The sequence below is a fragment of the Lissotriton helveticus genome, chromosome 9 (genome assembly GCF_964261635.1).
Source record: "Lissotriton helveticus chromosome 9, aLisHel1.1, whole genome shotgun sequence".
Lineage (NCBI taxonomy): Eukaryota > Metazoa > Chordata > Amphibia > Caudata > Salamandridae > Lissotriton > Lissotriton helveticus.
In genome coordinates, this window is record NC_136070.1 from 1,174,626,456 (window position 1) to 1,174,650,239 (window position 23,784).

A 23,784-nucleotide genomic window follows, 5' to 3' on the forward strand; every position below is an offset into this window, starting at 1 on the left:
AGCTAAGAGAGACATCGCACAGCTGTGGGGTTCCCAGAGGTCGCCCACGGTCTTGGTATGGAAGGAGGGCATGGACTGGTGCATGTTCAGGGAGAAAACGGTGTATCTGGCCAGGGGAAGACCTAGGCAGTGGAATAGGGTCTGGTCTCAGTGGAATGCTTATCGTGGGAATATTTGCACTCCTCCACCAGACCTACTGCCTGATACCCCCTTGACCCCATAAATGGCATTCCACGTATTGTTTGCTACTGTGATTGCTGCATTCTTTTCCCACTGCCCCCCTCCCTCCTGACGTATTGTATGTATATAACTTAACCTAACCATTAGGGTAATGCTCTCTGAGGACACATTATCGTCTGTACTGTATCTTCAATGCCTTGACTGTTGTTATTATGTTTTATTGTTAATAAAAGTTTATAAAAATACAAAAAAAAACACTGAGAGGAGGTCCCTCCGACAAACAGAACGGAACTGGAAAAAACACCCTACCGCCGACCATCTTAAACTTCTCCGTCTGGCCAGAAACGTCAACAACAAAAAAATCATCAATTCTAAAAAAGAATTCTTCAGAGCTGAACTGGATAATGCTAAGACCTCGCAAATTATTCGAGTTGGTCAAACACCGATCAAACAAAGTTGCTAAATCAACCAAAGAAACCCCTATTTCAACAATCCCATGCAAGCAATTCTCCTCCTTCTTTTGTGATAACATTTCTGCCCTAGGAAAGGAACTCATATCTGCTACCTATTCCCAAACCCCTCCTGTTCTGCATCCCCTCTCAGCGCTGCCCTCCCAGACCTCCCCCAAAAACCAAGCGTCATGGTCCAACTTCAATGTCTACGATGAACACTCGATCTTAAAAACTCTTTCCACCTTAAGCCCCAATAATCACTTCCATGACACTCTGCCCTCAAACCGCCTTGCCTCTGTTTCTCAGGCTATCATCCCTTCTTGGACGACTATAATCAACTCCTCTCTCCTACAGGGATCAATTCCGGACTCTCTCAAAGCCAGCCAGGTGGTCCCCATTCTAAAAAAAAACACTTTAGATCCTGCCTCCCCTGACAATTACAGACCTATCTCTAACATCCCTCTCCTAGTTAAAGTGCTGGAAAAATGTGTATAGCAACCGCTAAGCCGACACATCTTCAACTTCCACCTTCTAGATGACTTGCAATCTGGTTTCAGACTTGTGCACAGCACGGAAACCACACTCCTCCACATTGTGGATGATGCCCTTCAAGCCCTTGACCAAGGCAAAACCTGTCTCTTGATCCTCCTTGACCTATCCTCGGCTTTTGACACTTAATCATGAAATTCTCCTGAATCGCCTCAAACTTAGGATGGGCCTAGATGGCACCGTTCTGGCTTGGTTCCGATCCTTCCTCCAGAACCGCTCGCAGAGAGTCCTGATCAACGGCAACCTATCCGCCTCATCTCCGATCACCGTTGGAGTCCCCCAAGGATCAACCTTATCCCCTACCCTCTTCAATCTGTACCTCAAACCACTCTCAGAGGTGCTGCGCCCTGCCAATATCTCCTACCACATGTATGCCTACGACACACATATCTACATCAATATCTCTTCTCCAGAGGATATCCATTCCCTGAATGAGGCCTTGAAACTGACTGTTCATTGGCTCACATCCAACCAGCTTAAACTCAACGCCAAAAAAACAGAGTTCCTCTTAATCTCTCCACCAAACGCCAATACATACATTCAAGTTTGGACCAAGGCTATCACAGTGCTAAACTCCTCTCCTACCATTGTGGACTCTGCTAAATCCCTGGGAAATACCGGCAACCTGAACATGCGGGCCATATCAACGCAATGGCTAAAACCGCCAGATTTCACCTGAACTACCTATGAAACTTGAAACCTTTCCTCGACCCTCCTGATCTAAAATCGGCCAGGCCTTAGTCATCTCTCGACTAGAATATGGTTGCTCCACTCTCGCAGGCCTACCCAAGATCTCTCTAGCACCCTTGAAAGCCTGCCTCAACGCCGCCGCCTGACTTCTAACTGGCTCCAAGCAGTTTGACCACATCTCGCCCCACCGTAAAGCTCTGAACTGGCTTTCGCTTGAGGCCAGAATCCAGTTCAAACTGGCTTGCATCACCCACAAGGCTCTCTATTCAAAGTCCCCTGCTTTTCTCGCACAGAAACTTGCATAAGCTCCCGGTCCGTCAAAACCCTTTTGTGCCAGCCCGCACGCTTCAAGAAAAAAAGAACATACAATCGGGCTATCTCTGTGGCCGCCCCAAGAATATGGAACTCACTCCCACCCGCCATTAGAAGAATACCGTCTCTAGCCCACTTCAAAAAGGAGACCAACTCTTTCCTAATGGGCAAATTCGTCTCCTAAAGCTCACTCTACAATCACCCCCTCAACCTGACTTTACCTATCATCACTGCACTATTCCTTGGCTGCCTTCCCCTATGTTACCCAACCTGCACTTTGAACAATCCTTCAGGGTGATGAGACTGCTTTTCTAGTGTATTGCATCGTTTTTGCTCCTATCCCTTATAGTAGTCAAATATTATGACTGTTTGTTTTACCATATACTATTTCTATTTGTTTCCTTATCCCTGGACTCTCCCCCCCTTTGTTCTGTATCCCACCTGATACTACTGTAAAGTGCTCTGATACCCTCACGGGTCTGATTTGTGCTCTATAAAACACTAAATAAATAAATAAAATAATTAAATCTGGAGACTGGTGGGAATGCTGTGTGGCTGGAGGTCTGTGGCTCCCTTTAGATTCCTGAACTTTCCATCACAGAAATGTGAGGAAAATGTTTATTTGGACTGTGTTTGAAGTTTGCAAGGGATTCAGGGTAACAACACCTGGTGAGAGGCACACAAGTCACCCCATCCTGGATTTTCCTGGGTGTCTAGTTTTAAAAAATGTATAGGTTTGCTATGTTTCCTTGGATGTCGGCTGAGCTAGGGTTTGAAATCCACAGCTAGGCACATTGCAAAAAAGGGTAAGTTTTCTGTGGAAATATTTGATGTGTCCACGTTGTGTTTTGGACTGTTTCCTGTCACAGGTACTAGGCCCACCCAAACATGTGAAGTCCTATTATCATTCGGAGACTTGGGGGAATGGTGGGTGGGTGGAGGTTTGTGGCTCCCCACAAATTCCAGAACTTACCATCACAGAAATGCGAGAAAAATGTGTGTTTTTATTTTACAAAGTTTGAGTTTTGCAAGGGACTCAGGATAACAGAACCTAGTGAGAGGCACACAAGTCACCTGGATTCCCCTGGGTGTTTAGTTTTAAAAAATGTATAGGTTTTCCTAGGTCCGACTGACCTCGTATACTGAATCCACAGCTAGGCACATTGCAAAAATAGGGTCAGTATTCACTGGAAAAATGTGATGTGTCCACGTTGTGTTTTACGCTAATTCCTGTTGCAGGCACTAGGCATACACACACAAGTGGAGTACCATTTTTATTGTGAGACTTAGGGGAAAACAGAATAGGAGAATAAGTGTTATTGCCAATTGACTTTCTTTGCATTTCTACCTTCCAAATGTGAGACAATGTGTATGGTATCCACAATTTCAGAGATGTGCAAATAACCACTGCTTCTAAACTCTACATTCCATTCCAATTTCTGAAATATATAGCTTTCCTTGGTACCTATTTTTAACTCTTCATATTTTGCCAAATGAATTGCTATATACCCGGAACACAATGAAAAATCATTGCAAGATACAGCTCAGTTATTGGCTCTGGGTTCCTCAGATTCTTGGTGAACCTACAAGTGTAATATATCACTGAAACCAGAAAGGTCCAGTGGATAAGCACCATAGTGCTTTAAATAATTTGCCATACTTGGAAGAAGTTACAGGTGAAAACGTTGGCACAATATGCTATTTTTTCCAACTGAATTTCAATATATTTTTTTTCACTTGTTAGTTTCTATAAAATAACCTGGAAGGATTTACTCAAATGACCCCTTTCCGTATTTATAATTTTATGTACTTTTCAGAAATGTAATGTTTTCTAGGATCCACTTTTGCTTTCACACACATTTCTACCACTAACTGAATGGAGGTTAAACGCAAAAAAATAGGAAAACTAGGTTATGTCCCAGTAAAATGCCAAAACTTTGTAGAAAATATTTGTTTTCTCACAAAAGTCTTCCTGTTTCTGAAAGCTGGGAAGATGATGATGATAGCTTCAGCAACCCTTTGTTGATTTTTGCAGGGAAAAAAACAGCCACTTTTTTTCTGCAGCACTTTTGTCAAATCATTCTGAAAACCCTTCAAAAAAGAGTTGCAGTATTATTTGCACACAATGTATATTTTACATGCTTTTTATAATTTCCTTCTATTTGTTTTAGAAAAGATGTCCATGCCATTGCACGTTCGTAGAAAGTCAGTACTGACAAAAACGAAAAGAACTGGAGAAGTAAAAAGAATAATTGAAACCGGATCTCTCTTGGAGGGTCTAACCTCCAATAGGCCTTCAAGGGCCAGATGTAGGTAATTCTATTTTACCGACTCATAAATACCGAATTTTACCGATTCGGTATTTATGAATCGGTAAAATAGAAGTACCGAGATGTAGGTAAATCCAGATGTGGATTTACCGAATCTTTAAAAGTCGGTATTTACCGATTCGGTAAATACCGACCGGTAATGCTCCATTCATTCCTATGGGCTTTGAAGCCCATAGGAATGAATGGGGCATTACCGGTCGGTATTTACCGAATCGGTAAATACCGATTTTGACAAGGGTGCAGGGGGTGTCACTTTGACACCCTCTAGCACCCCCAAAAAAGGTACGGGGGCCATGTGGCAGGCATACCTGCCCTAAGGGCAGGTCTGCCTGTCATATGGCACAGGTGTGCATGCACACATGTGCATGCACACCTTAATCGGTATTTCACCATCAAATTGAATTTGATGGTAAAATACCGATTTCTTAGGCCTTGTGGGACTCATAAGAGTCCCACCTACATATCAATTTTACCGATTCTGTAAAAATACCGGTCGGTAAATTTACCGACCGGTATATTTACAGAATCGGTAAAATTACCGATTTGCCCAGTTTCTGTCCTCCTACATCTCGGTAGCCAAATACCGGTCGGTAACGGCCGAATTCGGCCGTTACCGACCGGTATTTGGCTACCTACATCTGGCCCCAAATGTATTAATTACATTCCCTCACATTTTTATATTTGGATTAACCACTTAATGTCAAGTTAATTTAGCCTCCTCCATAGAGAAGGTTTCCAATACAACACATTCCATCCCAGCAGCATGGCATTCAGGAGTGTCTGAAATTAGTACTTAGCACTTTGTTTGAGCCTTTGTACTGTGTCATTACACTACAAAAGAACACCAGGGAAGCTGCTGCTGGAAGCATTTTTTCAGTCAGCATGCCTGGCTAATTTTCACACATGAACGTGAAAGATATTTGTGAATTTACAGAAAATATGCTCATGGCAGTGCTCTAGTGTACTAGCCATAATTCCATGATAAACTGAAACCCCTATTCTGTCAATTTACTGCAGTCTTCTCTGTAGGAAATCATTTCAATTCTTTAGCTCTTATTGCAGTAGCACTGCATTCAGAAGTGCCTCACTTTTATCACAGATAGAGATTGGTAGCACTGTGGTTGGTCATTAGAACCATATTGTGAGGCTGCAAGAGAATGCTAGAGAATCAACTGACAGTCTGCTGCTAGAGGTACATGTTTCACTTAGCATCTCAGAATTGTCCTCAAATGAATGAGGAAGATATTTGTGAATTTATAAAGAATGTGTTCTTGTTTAGCTTCTGTGTCCTTTAGCTTCTGGCCCTTCTGGCGTAGTGCAATCTGATGGATTTCACTGCACCACTCACACCTCACTTTCACACAGAAATTCATCAGAAGCAGGGTGACTGGATGGAGCTTCTGCCAAGTAGTTAAGGGTCATTTGGTGCCAGGGGCACCTCCAACTGTACTCAAGGGGAAGTGGGAGAGAGGGCACTTTTCTCTGTACCAAATACCTAGTGAAGATCCAGATATCTATTTATGGGAGGAGTTCTGGCCAATTAGCTAGAACTGCCCACCTTGGAGGTTGCGGAACCAAGTTTGAGTCCTAACCTCAGCTCAACATCATGTGATTCTGTGCACACCACTAAGCATCCCCAGTGTGGTTCATTTCTGCTGTAAATCACTCCAATGCTCTTGAGTCAGGTGTTCACTGTAAAATAACTGCAAAAACGGGAGGGCCTCCAGGCTTGGGAAGGGCCTCTGGTCATATTTCAGGCCCTGGGGCTTCCCTTTTCAACTGTAGAGGACTCCTGGTCTAGACCAGAATACTGCTCACAGGTCAGATCTGGGAAGGGCAGTAGTTCTCTGCCAAGGAAGGTGACAACCATGGGGAGGTCCAACACCTGGCAGGCATTAAGCTAATTTGGGTGGTCCTAGGACAGGTAGCACTCTTAAAACAGGACCAGAAGTGAGTATCAACAATGAGATTGATCTCCATGGATCTCGATGTGGAGATCCAAGTATGCACTAAGGGGGTTGCCGTTCGCTTGGTAAATGGCAACAACCTCTGTTTCATGAGACCTTTTATACTGGGCCTCCACATCTAGTTCAAGCCCAAGTGGGTAGGCAGAGGGTGCTGGCCCCACTAAATGAAAGGTACTAGGTCTCTGCCTTTGCTGTCATCTATCAACAAGCAAAAAACGTGCTGATTGCAAAAGTTGCAGAGTGTATGCTTGAAGACCTACACTGTTCAAGGTTTGGTACTCTCAAGGTAATGGATGTTCTGCATTATGTCACTCCTCACAATCCCTCCATCCCAGGCAGGCTCATAAAAGGTGGAGGGCCCTCTTTTCCTGTTTAACCCCAACCAGGGCTCTTGTTCACTTCCTGCCCTAAACCCACTTCACCAGACAGAGTCTGTATTTATATAGAACGGTCAAGACGAAGAAAATAATGGACCATTCTACTGTTTATCAGCAGCATAATTAGTAGAATACAGTAAATATCATAGTGACACAAACACAAATTATATATAGATTTCAAAGTTAAGACATAAAGTAGAGCTAACATGATACATTGGAGAGTTCATGCCTTTTGGAAATGTGTTTTATTCTTCTTGTTCAAAGGTGTCTGGTCCAAAGTTTGCCATTATATTTTCAGGTATTTTAAGACACAGAGCCCAGCTCCTACTGCGTTCAAGCTGCCCCATATCAAATGTTCCAACATCTAATAGAAACTGTAGGTTCTAGCACTCAGGAACCTGTGGTTGGAAGAATGTTGTCTGGGTGTATGCAGCGCCTAAAACAACAACGGGGAGGACAAGAATTACTGCTTGCCTGCCCTGTGTTCATACCCATTAATGCATGAACTTGAATAAGGGGTCAAACTAGTAACTCGGGACTCTGGAGTAGAGGCAGTTGAGCCCAATTTTGATTGTTTTTGAGCCCGGTTCCCACCCTCTTCCACCCACAGCTGCTCGCATACCGAGCTCGGATGTATTGAGGAGGAGAAGAAAGCTCACTTGAAAACTGCCACCCACTGTGCGACAAAAGCAAAGGACGTGAATTGTTCCTCTGAGCTCTTACGGCTGGCCTTGTTTGCTTTTTTAGTATAAGAAACAAGTTGTACCCTGGCGGTCATACTCAAACAGAAGTGCAGAGGAGGCGCACAGCTCACTAGGCTTTCCCTGCTGGCATTTGACAGTGGAGGAGCAATGCTGGTTGCCTGTGCACATTCTGACCACTCCGGAGGGCTCAGATGCTCTTGTGGCACAGGGGCACGCCACGCCGGTTTAAGTGCACACGCACACCACTAGGACCAGGTGTGCGGCTATTTTGAATCTGCCCAGCCACAGCATCATTATGTTTGGCAGTGGCAGCCATCTTGGGTAAGTAAGCAAATACCCCAATGAGAGAACATGAGTGAATAAATCAGCAGAACCACAAGGCGTCTCCCCAACCAAATCTTGTAAGGAGAAAGTTTAACACGGTTGAATCAAAGTTTTTGTCTCAGTAGTGTTTCATGCTTCTGATGATCACATGAGGTCATTCGAAAGCTAAGCTGTCCAGACAAACTTAAAGAAACTCACAAAGCCTTCACCTTTTTTCCTGCTCTAATTCGATAATATCTATGATGAAAGAGGAATAACTGGTATTTTCTTCTTCAGCAACGTATTAGTGCCCAATGCAGAAATGTAATCGTATGTTCCTAGTAAATAAAGCTGAGTGGGATGGTGACTAGTCCATGGCTAACTGCATACTTCTTGTGACAGGCAAGGCAGCTACAGGAGACAGAGTGCCGAGCTGTGCAGCTCTCTGAGCAAAGTGCGGGTAAAACCATAGCAAAGCGATCCACTACACATTATTAGACAGCACTCAAGGTTTGGGCATTGACACCAAGTATTGAGATGTTCCTGAATTGTGCTTCAGGAAATACCATCTTCAAATTGTGAGTTGGACGGCCGGATGCTAGGATGGTATGATGAATTTTGCACATAGTGGATAAAGCTTACGCAATGACCTACTCTTGAGATGTAACTCTGAAATTTTCACAGTCGCGATATTGAATACTGGGGCTCAAATTGCATTTCCCTTCCTGGTCATCAAAGGTGAGGGTCACTGACTACCCTCTATAGCACATTATCAGTTGGTGCACTGGTTACCGGAACTGATAGGGGACTGTTCACAATAGTGCAGTGCTAAAAACATCATTGATTTGAGGCTCTGCAGTGATCACCGAAGTCATATGAGGCAGCCAGGACATAGTAAAAAAATTCAATATACAACAGTGTCTCAGACACTGTTTACGATTCCCCAAGGGGTCGCAAATTGCAAGCCTCATGAATAGTAATGAGGCTGTCGCAATTTGCGAACCCATTGGGAATGGCTATCACTCCTAGGGATGGTGGCCTGCTGGGGTCAGCAGACTACCGACTACCATGTCTGGGACAGCTTTGTCAATAAAGCAGTTTTTTAAAAAATGCATCCCGTTTTCCCTAAAGGAAAATGGGATGCATTTAAAAAAAAAAAGAAACTTTTCAGTTTCATTTTTTAAGGGCAGGCAGTGGTCCCTGGGGCCACTGCCTACTCTTGAAAAATATTTTTACACCCATTCACACAGAGGAAGGGGTCCCCTGGGGGCACCTTCCTATTTGTGAAGGGTTTACCACCTACTTGAAGTAGGTGCAAAAATCGCAAATTAAGAAACCGCTAAATTGCTATTATTTGCATTTAAGGAATCTCAAATTGAGATTCCTTAAATGCAATGCATGAAAGTTAAAAAAATAGCGAATTCGCTAATAGGGCACGCAAATTACCATGAAGTACAACTTCATGGTAATTTGCAAAAACTTTGAAAAATGCACTAAAGTGCATTTTTCAAAGTTTCATGCTGCGCACACACACATGCCCTGAGGGCATGTGTGTGCGCAACATATGTGCACAGATCAATTTCAGGGGTGCAACAGGGTGTCCTTTGGACACCCCTGCACCCTTGAAATCGCAATCTCAATTTGCAATTCGCTGATTGCAATTCGCAAATTGCAATTGTCTTCCCATTCATTCCAATGGGCCTGTAGGCCCATAGGAATGAATGGGGAGGTATTCCTTAATTGCTACTCGCAATTTGCGAGTCGCAATTAAGGAATTCTAAGAAATCGCTATTTTTTTTGTGATTTCTTGATGCATTCCATTTTGCTATTCCTTAATAGCGAATCGGTATTTTTTGCTCTTAAGGAATCGCAAAATGGGTTGTTGATGCATCTGGGGGTTAAAGTTTGCATTATCGCTTCTCATTCTAGAATTCTGAATGTCTTCTGTACTTGAGAAACGTGTCTGCATTTACCGGGGTCGAACAGAACGCGGATGTTCTTTTTGACTGCAGATCTCGGGATTTAGGACATTGTATACGTTTCCTTTGCCCACAGTATTGGGTGGTTTTCCCCTAGCACCCACAGAGCTGGGTAGCTATTTTAAAGATTTAAATGGAAAGGTAGGTATTGAAAGTTAAAACTATCCTCTTCTTTGACCAGGATCAGGAACCCTTATAAATGATGTAAATACTTAGCATCATGGTCTGTGCGTAGATGGACTGTGAAATGGGTTTTCAGGCCCTCTAAAATATTGGTCTTCTTCAATCCTAAATGGAGGTGATGAGAGCTCCAGGGGAATGCAGCATTGAACTTGTCCACATAGGAACTAGTGTCTCCTGCAGTGATAGTGTCTGAGAAGAAGCAAGCACCAAGAAAATTAGATGGGACATCAGCAGCTAGGCTGAGAAACAACCCCACAGGTTATTTGGGCCATCATTAGCGGTAGCTAGCAGGGTCAACTCAACCTGCCCATGTGTACGGTTTCTCAAAAGCAACACTAAAAGGTTTACAGTTCTTTCTGATGCATTACATGTCCAACTTCACTAGCAAGACCTTTCTACATTTTTCAAACTACTGTCATTCCTTTTTAAAATTGTCTTTTGAGGAAAGGGTTAACACAGCAGGTGAAATAGCAATTATAGAGAGATGAACCATCATTAGAAGCAAGGAAAGCAACCAGGGAGAGTAATGACAAAACTGTAGAACAAAATGTGAAATCTTTTATTAAACTATTCCCAAAGGTGTCCGGAGAAATGACTTCATAAAAAGCAATAAGGGCTAAATATGGCTTGTATCGATCTGTCATGACATTTGGTTTGAGAAGTTAAGATGAAGGAACATGTGTGTGTGTGTGGGGGGTGAGTATGTGTGAGCAGGTGTCCTTCTGTGTCTGTGTATGGACAAGATGCAATGGGAGACAGACAGAGAGAAAGCCTTATTTTGTATGCTCCCACCTACGCACAAAACAAAAGAAACGCCATAAGGCATTGACAAGGACATTTAGAGGCTCATGTAGGGACGAAGTTAATTTATTTATTTATTTGAAAGGTTTTATATAGTGCTGGCTAGACCCAGGGGGTATCAGAGCGCTTTACATGAGTAACAGACCATAGTTGTAGGTTACATCGTTACAAAGGTTACACAGTTATTAGAGCATAGCTACATAGTTACATGTTAGGTCGAGACAAACAATAAGGACGATATGCATAAGGGAAATAGAAGGCAAGGGGAGAGAATTCAGGGGAGAGGGGGTAGGAGCAGGGGAAGTAGACAGCGAATGAAGGAGGGAAAGAGGAGGGGGAGGGGGAGAGACACAGCATGAACGAAGAGAGGTAGGGTGACGGGGCACAAACCGCTAGACGAGTAATAACTGCGTCCAAAGTCCAGTAAGCTGTGATCCCAGGGGAAGTGGTATCATTCCACCCAACTCTGTTGTGAGAGGCTCCCTTTACGCAGTGGACTCTCTCAGAGGGGTCTCTGAGACTCCAAGGCCTACCTACGGAATCCTTCCCCAAAAAGGGGAGAGGGAGTGCTTTGGCAAGGGGCGCCATACCATACCTCAACTGTGAGTGGCCCCATTGGTGCAGAGGGCTCACTGAGATTCCAGAATATAAGTAATTGGAACTTTCCCCAAACAAGGGAAGAAGGAGTGCTTAGTTAAAGGGCACAAGGGGCATGGGGGCTAGGCAGCGTAGCAGGCAAGGGAAGACATTAAGGTGAGAGGGGATGGGGCAGAGGAAGTAGACAAAGAGGGAAAGCGGTAGTGGATGGTGGGAGAGAGCATGAAAGGCGGATGATGAAGGGGGCACAAACCGGTAAATGGGTAAAATCCTCGTCCAAGGTCCAATAGGCTTTGATCCCAGGGGAAGTGGTATCATTCCCACATCTCCGCTGCGTGAGACTCCCTTTACGCAGTTGACTCTCTCAGAGGGGTATCTGAGGCTCCAAGGCCTACCTACTGGATCCTTCCCCAACAAGGGGAGAGGGAGTGCTTTGGTAAGGGGCGCATACCATACTTCAGCATGGTTCCCTTGACACTGTGGACTCTCTCAGAGGGGTCACTGAGACTCCAGTGTAAGAATATTGGCTTTTTCCCCAACAAGGGGACAAGGAGTGTTGAGTCAAAGGGCAACAAGGGGCAGGGGGCTAGGAGGCGGGTCAGAACTGCAATTCAACAGAGGGGGAACAAACGGCAAAAGAAAATCGCATTAATTCCAGAAATATAACACGTTCAATACCAGGAAAGGCAAGGGTCATGGAGGACAAAGCGAGGGATTCAGCGAGTTGAAGAATCCCACAGGGAAGAGATACGGATAGCAGAAAAGGAAATGTAAATGTTGTAGAGTAACTCGGGAAAGAGATTTTAGGCAGTCAGTTTCAGATTGTACACCTTTCACAGCCCATCTCCTCTCTCTATAGCTATCAAGTAGCTCCACCGGACATCCGGCCAAAGAGCTAGGTCTCCACGGTCCGAGGTAGGTTCACAGATTTGGTATCCTGAAGGGTAGGCGGATGGGGATTGAGTTTGAGGTCTGGTTGAAGTCCGGTTTATTCTCAGAGGAGTAACACAAAGTGGTAGGGAACACAGTGGCAGCCATTTTGGGGTCAGCAAGGGATCAACAGGTAGTAACAGGGAGGTCCCAATGCCCTTCACTACAGACCTGGCTTTGGGGCACATCCATCGAAGAACCAAAAGTATGCAGCAGAAGCTCAGTGCGTGGAACATGGACATGCTTGAAACATGCAAAATAGGTGGGATCCATCGCTACCTCAAGAAGGAATGTGGGTATAAAGCACGTCAGGCCCCCTTTGTGCAGAGTCCGACGATCAGTCATGATGAGTCAATGGGTGCCACTACCAACACAGCAACCGGGATGACCGGAGCAGCTGGGCGCCTTCCACCAGTCACGGCCAGCGAACTCTGCATGTAGGAACGTAGTTAATGTAGTGGGTATAGATATCCTGGCTAAAAAAACATTCAGAGAGGAGAGGTTGGTACTCTTAATTCTTTGGAATGGTATGGGCCGCATTCCAGGGAGTGTACTTCTCACTTTAGTTAGTGGCCATCATTAAACCAATATTAAAGTATTGTTGCCACACATCAAACACATTTTACCAGAAATTAGATAATGTTGAGTCGTTTGCTCCTTTATTTCGTACTTGTATTGATAACGATCTATAATAGTACTGAATTGTATACCTTTCTTAATGCATTCAAATAATCTATATGTATACTGCTGTATATTCGGTGGATTTATAGTTATTTGATTGAAGTGTACACTTTTATGTATCTCCATAACAAATTGAGAACTGTATCGATATAAAACCATTAAATAAATGCAAGTGAGATCAGCATAAACAATAATATCAACATAATATTGTAAGGAACTGTAAGCAGCACATGAAGATTGTTATTGAATTACTTCCTGAGCAGAAGCTGTGCCCAAAATAATTTTAGGGCCAGATGTATCAATATTGTATTTTGCGAGACCTTTTTAGAGAATTTTACCGATTCGCTATTATGGACTTGAAAAATGCAATGTATGTAGGTTTCACAAATAAAATTGCAATTCCTACATATTCCTTAATAGCGAATCGCAATCACTACTAAGCAATGCCTTTCCTATTTATTCCTATGGGCTAAAGACCCATAGGAATGAATAGGATTACATTCGCAATTTGCGAGTACCAAATAGGTAAGTATGCACATGTGGCGCACATAAATGCCCTAAGGGTATGTGTGTGCACCACATAGCACTTAGAAAAATCGAAACATCTGCATTTTTCTTGGAATTTGCAATTTACCACCAATTTGAAGTTGGTGGTAATTTGCGATTCCTAAATGCAAATTTGCTTACGATTGATACATGAATTGCATTTAGCGGATCACAAGTTGCGATTCCCTAACTGCATTCGCAATTTAGGTAATTGCAAAAAATTGTGATTACCCATATTGCGAATGCCAAGAGTTTGATACATTGCAAAAAGCATTTTTGCATTCGCAAACAGGCCGATTCTGTGATTTGGGCCGTTTGCGAACGTAAAAAGCATTGATACATCTGGCCCTCAGTCTTTCACTTAAATAATAATGCAGATCCAAAAATCGAACCCTTCAATCACTACTAGATGTATGCACCTAATCTGATCTCCTCAAACTACTAAGATGCCCCTGCGATACAGCTCAGAGCAGTTGAGAAACTTAAAGACATATAGAGCCAAATTCTCAAAGGTTTAGCGTTGTTTAGTGTTACAATTTTTAACACTAAACCTGTTTTGGCATTAACAAACCAATGCAAATTGTTATTTGTTTTAGTTTGTATGGAAAAGTAACACAAATCACAGTGAATCGCCACTTTGCATTACTTTCCTTCAAAGGGGCGTTTCATGCAATGATCCACGCTTTTTAAAGCAAAATTCAATTGACTAATATTGGTAGACAGGGTTTAGCGTAAAAAATGGACGCCGCTGGAAAGATAGAGGAATGTTGTAACTTCTCCTTGCTTTTCTGACTTTGCATGCATGCTGCACTATGCTACACACATAACAAGAATGAAAAGCTTTGAATTGTATCTATGCAAAGTATTTTGTACTGGAAGAGTACCGTTCCAGTACAAAACATATGGTAGACTCAGGGACGCACTTCAGCACTATGGGCAAAGGTGTGTGGCTGGTACACGGCAGCTTAAATCAGGGCTGGTGGGCGGGAGAGGGGAGGAGAGTGCAATATCTCTGTAAATATGGCGTTCTCCTGCTCTCTCCCTCTCACGCAACGCAGCACAGCCTCTTTGGATGCTACGCTGTGTTGTCAGACAGTTTTGGGAATCTGGGCCATAGAGTTGAGACAGAATTCATAATGTCTGATAAAGTGGTAGTAAAGGACTATGGGTCACACATCAGCAATTGGTTTATCTCTCTGTGAGTGAGGAGCAGCTTTGTGAGAAAGCACAGGGTTCTCACGTCAGAAAAAGAAGTCCCTTTCAGACGCTTGTGGTCTTTGTGTTTTTTTACCTTTGTAACACATTGTTTCTTTTTTTAAATTTTTCAAACTTTGCAATGACTCCCCAAATTCTGCTACTGGTCCCCCTCCACTGCTTATAGTGTGATGTATTTTGCGCACCACTGCTTGTGGCTGCCATCTTTGTAAATCAGCTTTCAACCCATTGAACTGTGGTGACCATTCTGTGCAACTGCAGGTGTGTGTGTGCATTCATGTGCACACAGTGGTAGCCATCTTTGAAGGGTTTGTAAAATGTTATTACACAAACATTCAAAGACATCTGCAACTGCTTATGCACACATTTATATTGTTAAACCAGCCATTATTAACATAATTAATTCCTCACTCCAATCAGCTGAAGTACCCATGGACTGGAAAATAGCTGCAGTCAAACCCCTTCAGAAATAGGAAATATCTGATCCTACTGCTCTTTCCAACCTCTGACCCATCTCTTTTTACCTAGCCTCAGTAAAATTAGCAAGAAATTAGTCAATAGTCAACTGACTACCTTTATAAAAGAGGCTGTTATTCTGCATCCTAGCAAGTCGGGCTTCAGGCCTAATCATTCCACAGAATCTGCAATATTACAAATTACTGAGACTCTCAAATTTGCTTTAGATGCTGGGGAAAATGCTCTGCTGATTCTATTAGATCTATCTTCCCCATTTGACACCATCTCCCATGATATTCTTGTTCATCGCCTGAAGACTTGTGGCATCTCTCACCTGGCCCTGGCCTGACTGAAGTCATTCCTGACCAACCGTAGGTAAGTAGTCACTCTAGGACACTACCAATCAACTGATAAAGCGTGAACTCAGGTGTCCTGCAGGGTTCAGCCCTCAGCCGGGTGCTACTTAATATATACATGGCTTCCCTTTTAGCACTGATATCATCACTCTGCCTCATTGTTGTTGGGCGACGCCAGTAACCAGAACCCATTGCTGGCAAGGGGAGGAGCTGACACGCGCATAAAGGCGCGAACCGCCACCCGCGACGTGGGAACCAAAGTCCGCTGCCCGCACTCTGCCTCATTGTTGTTGGGGGACTCCAGTAAGCGGAACCCATTGCTGGCAAGGGGGCGGAGCTGACACGCGCATAAAGGCGCGCACCACCACGCGCGACAGGGAAACCAAAGTCCGCTGCCCGCACTCTGCCTCATTGTTGTTGGGGGACTCCAGTAACCAGAACCCATTGCTGGCAAGGGGAGGAGCTGACACGCGCATAAAGGCGCGGACCGCCACCGGCGACGCGGGACGCATGCGGGCAGTGATGGGCAGGCCCGTCCTTGCCCGTCAAAGCCCGGATAAGGCTGTGCTGGGCCACCCCCCTGACATTTTGACCAGTAGAGCAGCTTGTTATCCTCTTATACTGGTAAGATACTGTGACTCTTACAGATCTATGACTAAAGGAACATTTTATTGTAATAATTTCAAACAAAAACATCCTTTATTTTAAAAGTGACATGATTTATGGATTTCTTGTTTTTACATTTTCTTGGATTATTTTTGTAACACTTATGTATTCTTGCTGAACTATTGAACATAAGCTCTTCCTACCCATTACATCTGCTATTATTGATGGTAACTAGTGTTATACTCTTATCTGGTGTAAAGAAATCCGCGTCAGTACACATTATACATTGCCCACTTGTTTATACCTGGGAACCTACGCTGTCTACTTAGTATTCCTCTAATCTATACACGCACTAGCTTTAAGTGTTTTTAGGCCAATAATGGGGAAAAGGAAAGCAGCAGAAGCGATAACAGGCAGGAAAAAGATGCCAAGGACACAGAAACAGCCTAAATTAGCAGCTGAGAATTGTACATTAGCTGCCATTGACAACCTTATTGAAGAGGTAGAGAATATGTTGTCTAATGGCAAAGAGTCTAACCCAAAGGGGAGAAATAAAATCTCATCGTATTATAGCAAAAAAGACAAAATAACTATTGAAGAGTCTAATTGTCATATAGTTACAGTTCATCAAAGCCATGAAAAGGCTTTGTTGCCTGCAACAGCTGTTTCTAACTCAAAAACTGGAACAATCACAAGTGAAATAACCACCCTTAGGAACAAGGTCACAGATAATTCAGATAAAGATCGTGACAGTGATTTGCAGGAAGAGATTATAACTATTGAGTGCTCTAATAAATACTCTGTACTAGCAGAAAATCCAGATGCAACACTAGTGTCACAATCTAGGAGGGAGTATATAGCTAGCAGAAGTCTGCCTAACCTACCTCCTTTAGATGCCCATGCACAGGCACATACTATTGACACACATAGACTTGTGCTAGACTTGACTATAAAATTAAATATTGTCAAGGAAGAGGTTAAAGCGATTAAAACAATTATAGAAACTCTTACCAGCAACTTACATACAAGTCAAAGGGGTGGTAGCCACTCCACTTGGTGCTAGTACACCCATAGACATTAGGGTGAATGACATTAACACCAGAAATGATATGCCTAGGAAACAGATTGAAGGAACATTAAATCACCCCCAAATTCACACAGCTCACTAGCGTAACAATATAGACCATGTATATGGTCTTCGACCAAATTTGGGGCGTCCAGTGACTAATCTGCAGGAACATCATAGAGCCCACAGGGCACAGCAAATGTCGCCTTATACAAAATGGTACCCAGATAGACTACCCTCAATTAGAATGCAACAGGGGGACTGGGGCTGTGGGAACGGACAGAGAGATGAAGCATGGCAACGGGAGCCATGTAGAGAACCCCTCCAGTGGGCACATGGAGGTATTACACCCTATAATGGATTCCTTACTAATGTCCCAAGACTAAAACCAGGTACCATGGAGGATGAAGACTCCTTGGTTAACAAGGTTATACATTGGATAAGAACTAAACAACAATGTCTTTCCGTGATCAGAACTGACATAAAGAGTGCTGTACGGTTATAACAAGAGGAAGGGGATCTAGATGATGTCAGGCTAATGTTTTATTTAAAAACTATAGCTGATAACTCATTTACTTTGAATTTAGGAACCCATTCCTTATTTGATTCAAAAATCTGTATTAGGCAAAATAAAACTGGTATATCCAGTAGTGGTGCTACCCCGAATTCTTTGATGGCCCAAACCAAGGCTGGTGCTCCTCCGAATTCTTTAATGGCCCAAAACAATGTTGAAGCATTGGATTGACTGAACCTGTGCAACAATCAGATTCTGATAAGATCCGGGACACAGTATCACCTACCTGAGGACCAGGATCTAGCTGCAATGGATAGGCAAAATAGTAATGAAGTACCTACTGCAGGGTTTAGCCCTAATGCAAACCAAGGAATTAATAAATCTCAGGCTGGAGGGGTCATTATTTCAGAGAGTAGTGTCTCCAAAATAAATGCAGTCAAGATCTTGTCCTGGAATATAGCTGGACTCACAAAAAAACTCCAGGAACCTGACTGGCAGGACTATATAGACATTTATGATCTCTGTCTTTTTCAAGAGACCTGGGCGTTGGAACCACTATATAAGGGGGGTTGCAGAACATTTAGTATAGTGGCTGAACAACCAAAGAGAGGAAGGTGGACTCCTAATATCGGTTAAAAATTACGCAAATGTTGTGATGGAAATTTTACCTATCGGTTCAGATGACATCCAGGGATTAAGCTTAAATCTTCCCATTAAAACTAGGATTTCTTTATCCAACATATATATAAAACCAAGAGATCGCTCTAAAGAATCACCACTAATTAAACAGCTGGAAGTAATGATTGATTCAACTGTACCCAATGGCCTCATTATAATTGGTGGTGATTTTAACTGTTGCTATGAACCATTCAGGTAATTGCAAACACAACAGTGATGGACAGAATGTGGATCCATGTCACACATTCACCCCAGTCCAAAGATCTGGGCCCAAATCCATCGTTTTTCCACTCCACACCACCCTGGGTTAGACAATGGCAATATGCAAATCAGCGCTGACCCTGTGCCCCATGGGAACAGTCCAGTCCGAACTACAAAAGCCATGTCCTTCCCAGAACGGAATCAAGCATCCGAGGACCGGTCCGGTTTCGAGGTAACACCTCTCATCAGCCCGGCTAGCTTGACTCCAGTGGTGTGGAGTGCCTGGGACTCACGTCTGAGCATCCCCAGTACACTTAGAGCGGTAATTGCAAACACAACAGTGACCGGCCCGTGTTACCTCGAAACCGGGCCGGTCCTCGGATGCTTGATTCCGTTCTGGGAAGGACATGGCTTTTGTAGTTCGGACTGGACTGCTCCCATGGGGCACAGGGTCAGCGCTGATTTGCATATTGCCATTGTCTAACCCAGGGTGGTGTGGAGTGGAAAAACGATGGATTTGGGCCCAGATCTTTGGACTGGGGTGAATGTGTGACATTGATCCACATTCTGTCCATCACTGTTGTGTTTGCAATTACCGCTCTAAGTGTACTGGGGATGCTCAGACGTGAATCCCAGGCACTCCACACCACTGGAGTCAAGCTAGCCGGGCTGATGAGAGGTGTTACCTCGAAACCGGGCCGGTCCTCGGATGCTTGATTTCGTTCTGGGAAGGACATGGCTTTTGTAGTTCGGACTGGACTGTTCCCATGGGGTACAGGGTCAGCGCTGATTTGCATATTGCCATTGTCTAACCCAGGGTGGTGTGGAGTGGGAAAACGATGGATTTGGGCCCAGATCTTTGGACTGGGGTGAATGTGTGACATTGATCCACATTCTGTCCATCACTGTTGTGTTTGCAATTACCGCTCTAAGTGTACTGGGGATGCTCAGACGTGAGTCCCAGGCACTCCACACCACTGGAGTCAAGCTAGCTGGGCTGATGAGAGGTGTTACCTCGAAACCGGGCCGGTCCTCGGATGCTTGATTCCGTTCTGGGAAGGACATGGCTTTTGTAGTTCGGACTGGACTGTTCCCATGGGGCACAGGGCCAGCGCTGATTTGCATATTGCCATTGTCTAACCCAGGGTGGTGTGGAGTGGAAAAACGATGGATTTGGGCCCAGGTCTTTGGACTGGGGTGAATGTGTGACATTGATCCACATTCTGTCCATCACTGTTGTGTTTGCAATTACCGCTCTAAGTGTACTGGGGATGCTCAGACGTGAGTCCCAGGCACTCCACACCACTGGAGTCAAGCTAGCTGGGCTGATGAGAGGTGTTACCTCGAAACCAGGCCGGTCCTCGGATGCTTGATTCCGTTCTGGGAAGGACCTGGCTTTTGTAGTTCGGACTGGACTGTTCCCATGGGGCACAGGGTCAGCGCTGATTTGCATATTGCCATTGTCTAACCCAGGGTGGTGTGGAGTGGAAAAACGATGGATTTGGGCCCAGATCTTTGGACTGGGGTGAATGTGTGACATTGATCCACATTCTGTCCATCACTGTTGTGTTTGCAATTACCGCTCTAAGTGTACTGGGGATGCTCAGACGTGAGTCCCAGGCACTCCACACCACTGGATTCAAGCTAGCCGGGCTGATGAGAGGTGTTACCTCGAAACCGGGCCGGTCCTCGGATGCTTGTTTCCGTTCTGGGAAGGACATGGCTTTTGTAGTTCGGACTGGACTGTTCCCATGGGGCACAGGGTCAGCGCTGATTTGCATATTGCCATTGTCTAACCCAGGGTGGTGTGGAGTGGAAAAACGATGGATTTGGGCCCAGATCTTTGGACTGGGGTGAATGTGTGACATTGATCCACATTCTGTCCATCACTGTTGTGTTTGCAATTACCGCTCTAAGTGTACTGGGGATGCTCAGACGTGAGTCCCAGGCACTCCACACCACTGGATTCAAGCTAGACGGGCTGATGAGAGGTGTTACCTCGAAACCGGGCCGGTCCTCGGATGCTTGTTTCCGTTCTGGGAAGGACATGGCTTTTGTAGTTCGGACTGGACTGTTCCCATGGGGCACAGGGTCAGCGCTGATTTGCATATCGCCATTGTCTAACACAGGGTGGTGTGGAGTGGAAAAACGATGGATTTGGGCCCAGATCTTTGGACTGGGGTGAATGTGTGACATTGATCCACATTCTGTCCATCACTGTTGTGTTTGCATGAACCATTAAGGGGCATGGAAACTATATTTGAAGAGGAAGATTTGTCATTGGGCATCCCACTACTCAGAACAGAAAGATCTATGGGGTGTACTGTTTCTGCACTACAGATCCTTGATTTAACTAAAGAAAAAGGTCCTGTAATGGAAGATGCCCTTCTGACTTTGCACGTGCAAGTACATTCCCAAGGGGTCAATCGTCCTCTTGTATAAAGTATATTATGATAAGTGCCGCATACTGGGCCTACGTGACTGATTTTAGAGTCGAGACCAGAAGGGAAAGTGATCACTTTCCTCTGTGTTTAGTTCTTGAAGGGAAATATTTCCAGAACCAACCTAGACTAGGCTTGGAGGACCTACAGCCCATAATGTGTAATAATAAAAGGGCAGTTAAATGGCCATCTATATTAGGAAAACTTGAACCCCTTACTTCTATCTACAATATTTTGGTGATCTTTTATCTTTCTTCTTTTTAAACGAGAATTCGAATCCCATACCAATTACTCAAATCCATTCAATACTAGTAGAACATATAAAACCTCATCTCACTAAAGCAGGGAGAGGGAAGGCTTATAACACCAACAATATGTCATCGTATAATCCCTGGTTTAATGAAGATTGTAGAGAAGCAAAAGAGAGTTTAACCAAGGCTCTAAAGCTGAAAGAGCCTGAGATAATCAGGCAAGAAAGGAAACTTTATAACCAGGTATTAAAAGTAGCACGCAGAAACTGGGAGGATTCCAGCTGGGAAGATCTGCTAGCTGCTGCAAAGACAGGAGACCAAACCTTATTTTGGCGAATCATTGGCAATAAGATCAGCAAACCGACTCAGGATTACAATTTAGATCCTAACACATGGTTTAGACATTTTGCACATTTATATATGCATGTCCGGGATTACCATCAAGTGACCACTTATTCACCATTAAAGAGCTAATAACGTCGAGTGAGATGGAACCACTACATTTTAGTATTGCAGACACTAAGCAGGCTATAGCTGCTATTTAGTTGTCTAAAGTGCCTGGCCCAGATAATATTTCTGAATACCTCTTTAGACATGCCCCCGAGGTATGGGCACCATACCTCAACTTAATATGTAATGCGATAAGCAGAGTACAGCCCATCCCCTTGTCATGGAAGGGCGTGGAGATCGTCCAGATATATAAAAAGGGCAGCAGGGACAATCCCGCTAATTATAGACCTATCAGTTTGATAGTTATTACCCAAAAGGTCTATTCCAAACAGATATTGGGCAAATTAAATGAATGGTTAGTCAAAAATTAAATATTATCTCCACGCCAGGCAGGGTTCAGAAAAAGAACCAGTACCATAGACCAGGTATTTAGGTTACTAACCATTGCCTGGAAATACACCAAACTAAGATCAGTCAATCTGTATGCGGCCTTTATTGATTTAAAGGCTGCATTTGATTCAATTCCAAGAGATATGTTGTGGGTAAATCTGTTGAAACAAGGGGTTCCAAAAAATATACTAGTCCAACTCACTAGACTTCACGAAGATAACTTTGCAAAGGTGCACTGGGGAAAGGTAAGGAGCTCACAGAAGAAATACCAGTCAAGAGAAGGGTGTGCCAGGGGTGTGTCCTGGCGCCCACCTTGTTCCTCCTCCATGACAACGACATGGTTGAGTTTCTACAAAAGGCAAATCACGATTCCCCAAAGTTAGGAGGTACCCACATATGAGCCCTGACATTTGCAGATGACACTATTTTGCTCTCACAGACACCCAGGGGATTGCAAAACCTATTGAATAAATTTGATGTGTACTGCAAATTAAAAGGTTTGGAAATAAACCCTGTGAAAACAAAATACATGTCTATTAGGCCCCACAAAAGCTTTAAGAATAATATAATGTTGAATGGTGCAATTTCAGAGCCGATCCATACTTTTGTTTATTTGGGGGTTACTATAGATTCCAAACTTTCATGGTACCCACACATAAAAAAAATCCAGAACCATTTTAATGCAAAATACAGTACCCATCTTGAAAAAACTCCATGCTACTGGAACAAAGGCTATTACAATTGCACTGGAAGTGTACAAATCCAGGGCCCAAACTGCAGCTCTGTATGGCTCTGAGTTGTGGGGAGGGGAACAACTTTCTGCCCTAATTGTGGGAGAAAACGGGGCTTTAAGGGCAATGGTCCCCCTCCCCCAAAATACACCGGTGATTCCTTACATGTATGATCTGGGGTTAAAACGCATCGAGCATAGGGCAGTCTGGATGACATTGTCATATTGGATAACGATATGGGTCCTTGATGAACATTTCACCTACAGGCAGGCACTGGGTGAATTACTTGCAGTAGACACTCATGCCACATTTCCCTGGTTGGCTAATGTTCGTAAATGGCTTTTAGACCTGGGCCTAGTTACATTTTGGAATCACCCTACCATGCTGACTGCTGAATCAAAAAGGGAAATTAAAAATGTCTATTGGAATTTTATCATGCACAAAGTCATCTTAAATTGTGGATCTGGTTCACTTACAACCGAATTTTTAATCTTTAAGCCAACTCCACATTTTGAATTATTCTTAGAGCAAATAGAACCCCAACTCGCAAAGATACTCTACCTGAAATTCAGGTACGGTTTTCTCCGAGTTAAAACCTTTACATCTAAACGGGGAAAGCTACAGAACGGGGGGGAAGACAGCAAGTGTAAAATGTGTCACCTGGGTAAACAGGAGGATGTAGCACACGTCCTATTTTTCTGCCCTACTTACCTTAATGCTAGAAAAGAAAGTGGATAAAACCGCTCGGCAGGAAATTGGGCGTTAGGAAGTACAATGATATGCTATGTATCCTAAAAACCGATAATACACAGCTTATTGTATTTGGCATTAGTAGATTTTTATTGGCC